Genomic DNA, 10,327 nt, shown 5'->3' on the forward strand with positions numbered 1-10,327 from the left:
AGAAGGCAACAAACATCATTGGCTGCCCTTCCTCTATCTGCTGGCATTTTAGGTGACTACACTAAGAAAAGCAGAAGGTAAGGCATAGAAGCAGTAACTAGCTCTAAGCTTCAAGATCTATATTGTCGTGATCAGCTTTTGGGTGACATCAGAAATACACTTCTTTAGCCATTCTAAAAATAAATCAGGGCTCAATAAGTTAACAAGAGTCCACAAAAAATGCACACACTCCTATCTAACCATATGAATTTTAGTGCATTTTACTTTTAACATTTGCTTTGCCTTTGCTTACTCCCCGCTTTTTTGGAATTACAGAATCTACATCATGATATACCCAATTTGCTATCATTTATTCTCCTGTTCTTATAAGTTTACCACTGTCTGGCAGCAAATGTTTCTGCAGACAGCTATTCTAAATAGTCCTTCAGCATGGATCTCCATGGAATTCCTTGATACTTAGATGGTGTGCTAAGATGAAGATTTGGTTTATAATCCTGAAACAGCCATGCTGCACCAGTTGTTTCTTCTGTCTTCCCATTCAGTGAGGTCCTTAGATGTTTCTGCCTTCTTTAAATGTTTCCAGATTTGACAAATTAATTTGTGCTCATTGATACAATGGAATATTATATAGCAATGAAAGTTGATAAACTAAAGCTACATGTATGTAGAAAAAATTCTGCCTGCCTCTAGGTTTTTAGAGGCTCCTGAAATAGGCAGGGTTTAGCCTGCCTTCTTTAAATGTTTCCAGACATCTAAGGCACTTAACCTATCCTACATTCTGAACAGCTATTCTGACTCTCAGTAAATCCAATATCCTCAGTTTCACAACAAAACTTTTAACGGTGATTAGTAAGATCCCCTAACAAAATTGATTTAATTAGTGAAATTTCTTTCTTTAAAGTTCAATTTTTTGAGAATAACATTATTTAAGAAAGTAGCCATTGCACTTTACCCTTCACACAAAATCTTATAAGGAACCTCAAAAGATCAACGTGATAAAAACAATGAGGGGGTTAAATGTTTCACTGTTTGCAGAACCCCTGAACACAAATTGAGCACTAGGGATATAAAATACCATATTCATGTGACTAATATATATCAAGTCTGAAATTTATGTCACATTCTAATTCCTTTCAATAATAAATCTTCCTTTGTCCCACAGTATTTCAGAGGTTTCATTTTAGATTGCTTTATTACTTTTTCTTTCTATACATTTCAATCATGGGGGGGGGGATCTACTGAGACTTAGTGTTAAACAGACAAGGTGAGGAAATTACCCATGGTCACTTTTCTGCCCACCTGCTCAGATCTATGGTGGCAGAGCTTGCTGATACACAAAGCACTCAGTCCAGTTTCCCTAACAGGCCTTCACCACCTGGTCCTCTGTTCTCTACTCTGTTCTTCACAAGGGGCATCTTGCACTATCTTTTATTGCCTGTTTCTCTGGGAGAGGAACTGGCGTGACCCGTGATGCTGCTATGTATTATTACCAGGGTTCTGTGTGTCTCAGGTCTCCAGATGCTCTGCAGCACCCACCACAAACGCCTTACATTCTGCCTAGTGGCTTCTTGGAATTTGCTGGGAACCCAGAAAGTGAATTGCCTGAATTTATCAGGCAGTCTGTATCAAGAGGTGAGGGTGGAATAGGGATTTGCAGGTGCTGATGTAGAGAAATTCCCTTCAATCGAGGACAATCTGCTTCTTAATTAAGGTTACTTCCCCCCAGCTTTAGTGTTTTAGGAGTTTTTTGCTTTTTAGTTTTGCGGTGAGTTTCCATTTTATTCTACATTTTCATAGGAGCTTTAAGAAAAATGAGAAAAAGCTACATTGGAAGCTGCTATTTAGATGCTGTTTTTGAACTGGGAAACTTTTTTACACAAATTGTTAAGGATTAATAATTTTATGTATATTCCAGTGATAAACTGTGGCATGTTTATTTCTTCATTTATTTATTTATACTCTATCTAGAAGGAATTTATGAACGTAAGGAAGAGAGCTGCAAACCTTAGAAAGACCAAGGTTATGACGACATGTTGAGTCATAAAACTGTTTCAAAACACAGAGCAAAATACTGAAAATTTTTAAATACTGATATCTTTTAAAACTTCAGTATAAGAAAATACAAACAAAATTAAGAGACAACCCACAGACAGGAAGAAGAAACTTATAAATATAAGCAAATGATTAATATCTACAATGGATTCTACAATACAAATTTTTAAAAAGATAAATCTCCAACAGAAAAATTAACACAGAATATAAAATCACTATTGCCAGAAGAGGAAACCCAAATGGCCAACAATCATATGAAAAGTGCTCAACTTCACCAGAAATTAGGAAAATTAAAATTAAAACAGGATACCATTTCATGCCCATCACAAGTCTGACAAGACCAAGTGTAAACATAATACAAAGCAACAACAAAAATCTCATAAACCACTATGGGGAAGTATAACTAGACACAAGCATTTCAGAAAGCATTTTGGCAAGATCTGCTAAGACAGAACGTGTATATGTGGGTCTGCAGTTCTACTTCTAGGTTTTTATGTACTTAAGGAAATATTATATCATAAAAGAATGTTCACTTTCGCAACATTTTGTCGTAGCAAAAAATTAGAAACAACCAACGTTTCATCAATAGGAGATTTGACAAATTAATTTGTGCTCATTGATACAATGGAATATTATATAGCAATGAAAGTTGATAAACTAAAGCTATATGTATGTAGAAAAAATTCCAAAGTATGTTAAACAAGGGAAAAAAAGGCTGCAGAAATATACATGGTAAAGAATAAAACACACAGCATAGTAATAGCTACAAAAAATTAAAGCATGCGCAACAATGTTTTAGTTTGTTTACTGATACATGTATATATAGCAAAAGTATAAAAACATGAATGGAAATGATAAATACCAAGTTTGGATAATGGTAACCTCTTCAAAGGGATCTAAGGGGGGCTTAAATTTTATGTGTAATGTATTTTTTCTTAAAAAAATCAGAAAATAATAAAATGTTAATATAAGGTTACATGGTGGAAACATGAGTGTTCATTACATTATTCTCTATACTGTATATTTAAAAGGTTTTATATCTATATTTAAAAATTTAAATTCATTTGCCTTAATAATATGGAAACCACATATTTTGCATCCTATATCATGAGCACCTCTCAATGTGAAAAATCTAAAACATCTTTTTTGCTTTGAAGAGTCCATAAAGCAGCATTAGCTTTCCCTTAATTACTGAGGAGTGCTACATGTACATTAAACGGGGAGGGGGAAACTATGACCAAAATGATTACCTGTGCTAGTGCTTCTCACATTTGTGCATCTGAAATATCTGAAAGCTTTTTAAAAGAACAGATGTTCAAGATTTATCTTAAACCTGCTTGAAACAGAGTATCTGCAATGAGAACCATATACAACAAGACTGAAAACCACTTATCTATGAAAATGGCACAAAGAGAAAAATGAGCAATCCTGACTAATTCAGACAAATCATGTGGTTAGAATGGTGATGGGGCAGTTTTCCCAATGACTATGCAGAAGTTCTGTGTCTCCCACCTGGGCACTGTACAAGCAAAACACAAAATATGAAAAAATGAAATCACTGAGAAGACATGCGTAACGATACCACACCAGCTAACACCACAAAAGAGGGACAGTGGTTCTTATGAAATGCATCAATCATAAAATAAAGTGTTCTTGGATGTTAGTAACTGAATTAGACTAGAAAGAAACAGGTATGCCTTTTATGAAATAACGACAGCACAAAAAGGCTTACGTAACTGTAATCAAAACACTCTCTAGATGATATGATTATAGCACTGGATATTCTTTGCCTCCCTCGCCCCCCACTCCAGAGGTACTTTCCACCCTACCTTGCTCTATTTCCCAGGAGGCTGACTTTTGACCTGCAAAAATAGGGCCCCCTAATCTTCTGCCTTCCAGTTGGATTTGCCAGTGGGAAGCACCACCAGGAAATCAGAGGGCTGGAAGAGAGTGAAGCTGGGGTGTTTATTTCCTCATCCTTCCCAATCACAGAAAGGCCGGAGGTCTAGTCAGGCAGCATTCCCCACATAGCTACCCTCTCTGGGTTTCAGTCATGATCCAATTCTCTCACCCCTTCAGGTCTAGGGATGATAATGGTTCCCACTATTGTTAGTCCTGAGATGCTTCACCATCCACTGTTGGTTTATTTTAACCCAGGAACACTTTTAATATTAATCTTCTGAACTACTCCATTTTGAGCCTGCTATGTATTTTCTACCAGAACACTGACACAATTATGAAGCATGAAGATATTCTACCCTACTCTCTTAAGTAATACATCTTTTGTAGATCTAACCTTACAAGTTGAATATGCCCAGCTAGTATACAGAGTTATAGGTGCTATACATGATTCAAGAAAATATATATCGAATATTTGACCTGTGCCTTAGAGGGAAAAAAAACTAGGTGGAAAACAAATTCATTCCTACTCCTGGGCATATATCCAGAGAAAACCATAATTCGAAAAGATACATATACCCCAATGTTCACTGTAGCACTATTTACAATAGCCAGGACATGGAAGCAACCTAAATGTCCATCAAAGGAAGAATGGTAAAGAAGATGTGGTACATATATACAATAGAATATCAGCCATAAATAAAGAATGAAATCATGCCACTTGCAGTGACATGGATGGACCTAGAGATTGTCATACTGAGTGAAGTCAGATGGATATCACATGATATCGCTTACATGTGGAATCTAAAAGAAATGGTACAAATGAACTTATTTACAAAACAGAAATAGAGTCACAGATGTAGGAAACAAACTTATGATTACCGGGGACGGGGGGAGGGATAAATTGAGAGATTGGGATTGACAAACACACACTACTATACATAAAATAGATAATAAGAACCTACCGTATAGCACAGGGAAGTCTACTCAATATTCTACAATAACCTATATGGGAAAAGAATCTAAAAAGGAGTGGATATACATGTATGTGTAACTGATTCACTTTGCTGTATAGCAGAAACTAACACAACATTGTAAATCAACTATACTCCAATAAAAATAAGTTAAAAAAACAAACAAATTCAAGGCCAAAATAAAAGAAATTATCAAAAACAGAGAGTAATTAACAAATAGAAAGATATGGTAAACTGAAAACAAGAAATAGGGAGTTAGGGAAGGATTTCTGGGAAAAAGTAGTATTCCATCTGGGTCTTAAAGGGTAAGAGAGAATTTAGATAGCATTAGCAAGTAGAATGGAGAGGAATGGGCATCTTGAGCAAAGAAAATAATATAAGCCAAAACACTAAATTGGGAAAGGGTATGGTTGTTGGGTGAGCAAAAAGTATAATGTCAGATTAGAGTAGAGCAAGCTTTATTTAGGACTCTACAGCCTTAGCTAGTTCTAAGTCAGACAGGTGAAACTATACAAATATTAATTATACAATTTATATATCTTCCAGGAGACCAATGGTCTGGGAACGAATAAAACCAAAAATTCAAGCAGAATATGGCTAGAAAAATATATCTTAGTTTTAATTTCTAACTCTATTAAATAAACTTTAACACAGTCCCCAATTTACTCATTATACAATGGGCCCACATATCTATACTATTCATCCCATGCTGCGTAAATTGGTGTTCATATTTCAATTCTGGCTCGTCGGAAAATTTTTTTCACCAGGCTTATGAATAGGCCAGGAGATTCTCAATCAGAATATGCCTCATGCTTATCTCAGCAATTTTATGAAAGATGTTTTGAAGTTGCTTTTAAAATCTGTGCTAATGACCTACTGCTTGTTTCTAAGGTTTTTCCACCAGTTACATCAGGGAAAGAGATTACAGAACTTGAAGGCAGTTCTATTATTAATAATCTCTAATATTTCTGCTTGCTACAGAGAAATTTATCAAGACAAAAAAAATGCAACAGCTCCAGTTTCCTCAGCTACATTTTGTAAAAGGCTCACCATTCAAGTCATTTCCTCAAATATTTTCTAAAATCAAGAAAAGCAACAAAACATCTTGTTAATTATGTGGTTAATGTTTACTGTACCAAAGATACTTAGCTTTGGTTAATATAATATTATTTTTGTACACATTATTTTATACTAGGGCCAAAAGAAGATATTTTAATGTGGGCATCTTTATGTCACCATTTTATTGGGGACTGCCTACTTATTGGGGCTGTTCTGATGCAGGGAATTCTGAAGAGACCTCAAAAATGAACTATTAACCTTCCAAAACGAGAAAAAAATTCATGTTATACATGAAACAGATATTCTCATCCCTTCCCTCTGCTGTCTTCCTTTCTGAACCAACTACTTTCCACCCAAAGGTGGCAATTAAAGATGAAGTAAGGTCAGAGATTAGAGTGAGGGTCAGAGGCAAGGTACACTTCATCAATGGAATGAGATGGGCATGGACCAATACCAGGGAGACAAACCCCTGTATATAACCAGAAGGTAATGTTTACCATCACAGTTGCTCATCTTAGAAAGGGCCATGCTAGGGGAAAATTTCTGCTTGCCAGCTGGTAATTTATTTGTCACTTCAGTAATCTGCATATCAAAATAGGTGATTTCTTTCAAAGTTACCATTTACTCTCATTTAAAAAGAGAGACTTGGCTGCTAAGTAATGGAACTTTTTTCCATTTGAATATCAAAAGGATAATACCCCTTCTTTTCATATGCTCCTTATTACGTATTTATTATTCAATGGAATGGAATGGGGTATATTTGCAGCCACAATACTATCCCTCAAGCTATTGACTGCATGGAAAATTCCCTACTTCTGATCCCTCAGAAATGATTTCATATGTTTATCATAAAACTCCTGCTTGATGACTTTAGAGGACTAGGCCAATATCTCCTTAACTGCTAATATAGTTATAACAGACTTCTGACACTTATATGATATATAATATGTATAATACAGATACAAAATTTTCAGACAATCCAGAAATGAAGAAAATGAACATATCCAGTAATTGGTGTGATCAAGAAAATCTCTCCCACACACAACTTGCTAATGATTTTTTTGAAAATAGCAATTTCGCATTTTGATGAGGCCATTTCGACCTAGCTATATTACACTCAAAACATATAATGTGGAGCTAAATTTTGATTCTAAATTATTATAAAGATTTACACTTGCATGTATGTGAAGTTCAATTTTTCATATGAAATACAGCCACAACTTAATACAGTTCCAGTATTATATGTGGTTTACTTAATGTATTCTACTTGAATAAATAATTGATAGGTTGCAATCCAAATTATTACTTTCAAAATGTTTAACAATATGCAAATGTACACATAGATATACATATATGTATTACAAATGTATACAAACCTACAAGTAAGCAGTGCCCATTTCAGAGTAGTCACTCTGGGAAGGTTACTTCTAATAATCTTGCCATTAATTAAAACTATTTTTTAAAAGATCTTTTGATGTGGACCATTTTTAAAGACTTAATTTGTTACAATATTGCTTCTGTTTTATGTTTTTTTTGTTTTTTGGCCCCAAGGCATGTGGGATCTTAGCTCCCTGACCACGGATTGAACCTGCACCCCCTGCATTGGAAGGCGAAATCTTAACCACTGGACTGCCAGGGAAGTCCCAAAACTATTTTTAAAACACCCTTTCAAAATTGTCTTCATAGCCTTCGTGGTAACTGTTTAAATATCCTTAATAGCAGTAAAATCTTGAAGATAGAGCTGAGTTTTGCAACCATGCAGAAATCATTCTGCCAAGTTTAGCAAATAAAAGAGATGTTCAAACTGAGTTACATAGTTTTTGATTATAAAATATAAACCAAAGACAAGTAGTTATAAAAGAGATTCTAAAATCATGTTTTTATGTTGCTTGTAAATCAACTAAATTTTTCAAATATTCAAAGTAATTGTGAATAGCAGCAGCACTTTTGGAACAAGTATTTAGCCTCCTAAAATAACTACCTGAAATGACCACTCTAAAAAAAACATAACTGACAGCATGTTTGGGGGAAGAGGTAGTGTTTCATGACCCTATAGTCACACTTCGAAGTCACAAAGCAGCTTTCTTCCAAGGGGTTTAAAATATTTTCCAGACACTACTTCATTAATTCTCCAAATATCCCTTTATGAGAGCTAGGACAGATTATCATTCTTTTTTTTCCAGAGTGCTGAGTGAAGATGGTGTAAGGGAAAGAGAACCGTGTTTATTCCATGAGTCAGTAATTAAGTCTAGTCATACTGTGCCCTAAAATGTGTGCTATGTAGTTAGCAAAATTTAACTGAACTTTTTTTAGCTTTATTCTGTTTGATAAAAAGGCATTATATGAGGTAGATGTGTCATAAAATATTACAGGGATTAAAATGATTATTAATTCATACTTGACTGGAAGAATTATTGCTTGATGTACAGGAGTTACTTATTAAAGAAGCTAGTGTCTATCCTCAGATACACTAATAAAAGCCTAATTAAGTCTATTTTATCAAGGGAAAAAAGCTTGTTTTTTTAAAGACTCTTTTCCTTGAATTTTAGAAGAAAAAATATCTTCACTTTGAAAGACCAAATATATAAATGAAACAAACGAAGAAAAATGGGGCAATAAAAGATCTATTGGCAAAATCATTTAAGAGCAAACCCTAGGGAAATGGGTAAATTGTCGATGGCTCTGGAGAGAGAGCCCAACATAATATGCACATGATTACAAGTTAATTTTCATTGAAATTATTAAAATGATTATTCTTCTAAATGTTTAATTCTTTTGTATGAGAAAAGAAAACTTGCTGCTCAGGCATACCACGATTCCTCTTATTCATTAAATAAACATTTAGGGTCTCTGCTATGATAATCACTAGGTATACTGGGGCTCCCAGTGGCCCCATTTTTATATGGGAGATTAATGGTTTGACAGATGAAAAGACAAACAAATTTAGTCCTTACTACGATTCCAGTGATCCTATTCAACAAATGGAATGATTCTGGTCTTTTAAGTATCACTTTTAGGGGTACTAGTCCAGGAATATGAAAGGGCTCAACTCTATTTTTTTAAAGAAAGGTTTTAGTAATTAATGAGTAAATAAAAATACGCCTATTAGAGGGGCACTCAGCGCTACATTTTGTTTGAGGTTGAGTGACTGACCGGACTGAGGACAACTCTCAGATAAGCTCTAATCACAGCTCCCACAAGGGCTGCCTACTTATTTTTGAAATAATCACTTTTCCTCATGGGTGCCTTAGCTGTCTGGTCTATAAAATGGGTAACTTAATAGTAACCTGTCCACACAGTGCTCCTTTGAAATTGACTAATGAATGGTCTCCCAGGTGTTAAAACTATTAGATGCTACAAAACTACTGAGTACTGTCTCGAAAAGAACTCGGTGATATACACATTAGAGCTAATGAGGGCACTAATAATAAATCCCCGCCACCCTATGGACCCTCTCCCCACCTCCGCCCCGTTGCATTTCAGAGCTTACCCATGACCTCTGCCTGACAACAAGTCTGTACACTCCGGACCCGAGGCTGCAACAAAAGCAGCTGAAACGCCGATACCGAAATGGACCAGACAAAAGAAAGTGGGTCTGTGCGAAGGGAACGGGCCGTGGGAGGGGGTGTGTGCCGACTCTCCCCACAAGCTCTGAGATGAAACCGGACACAGCGCCTCAACTCCCACCTGGAGGGCGGCCCACCCCGGCCCCGCGGCGCCCCACCGCCGCCCCGCACGCCCCAGGCGCCGCCCGGCTCACGTTTCCAGACCCCGTGTAATTCCACCCTCCCTCCGGATCGCGCCCCGAGGCCGCCGCCGCCGCCGCCGCCGCCCCGCAAGCCTCAGGTGCGAAAGTTAAACCGCCTCCGCATCACCTGAGGCCGCGCCGGGAAGCGGCCGGGCCAGACCAGCCCAGCCTTCTGCGCGTCCTCCCTGCGCGAACGTGGGGCCCGAGCCGCCGCGGCCACGCAGGGCCGGGCCGAGACCAGACCCTCGGGCGGCCGCACCCCGCCGGGCTCCAAGCCGTCGGCCCTCACCTGCGACCGCGTACCGGAGCCGTTCGCTCCGCGCGTCGTCCCGGAGCGCCCGGCCGCCCGCAGCCTGGCTCTGAGGACTCGCGGCGGCAGCTCCAGCGGCGGCGGCGGCTCTGTTGGCGGCGATGCAGGTTCAGCGAGACGGGAAGCGACAGGAGCCAAACCCCGCGGAAAGCGCTCGAGCTGCGCCGGCGGCCCGGAGCCCGCGGCCTCGGTCTCGCCTCACGGGCGCTCCCCGCCGCCTCCAGCTCTGCGCACCCACCTCAGCAGGTTCCGGCCCGAGCCGCGCGTGGGCGGCGCCCCGCCCCG

General features: G+C 38.2%; 1 protein-coding gene across 1 annotated transcript in view; it reads right to left on the bottom strand.

The window, feature by feature from the left end:
- Positions 1-10,090, bottom strand: part of RNF180 (ring finger protein 180) — a 276,822-nt gene extending 266,732 nt beyond the window's left edge. Inside the window, exon 1 of the mRNA XM_060007026.1 lies at positions 10,022-10,090. The gene's annotated coding sequence lies outside the window, so the exon portion shown is untranslated. The remainder of the gene's footprint in view (positions 1-10,021) is intronic.
- Between the last annotated feature and the right edge of the window lie 237 nt (positions 10,091-10,327).

This window comes from Delphinus delphis, chromosome 3 (assembly GCF_949987515.2).
Source record: "Delphinus delphis chromosome 3, mDelDel1.2, whole genome shotgun sequence".
NCBI lineage: Eukaryota > Metazoa > Chordata > Mammalia > Artiodactyla > Delphinidae > Delphinus > Delphinus delphis.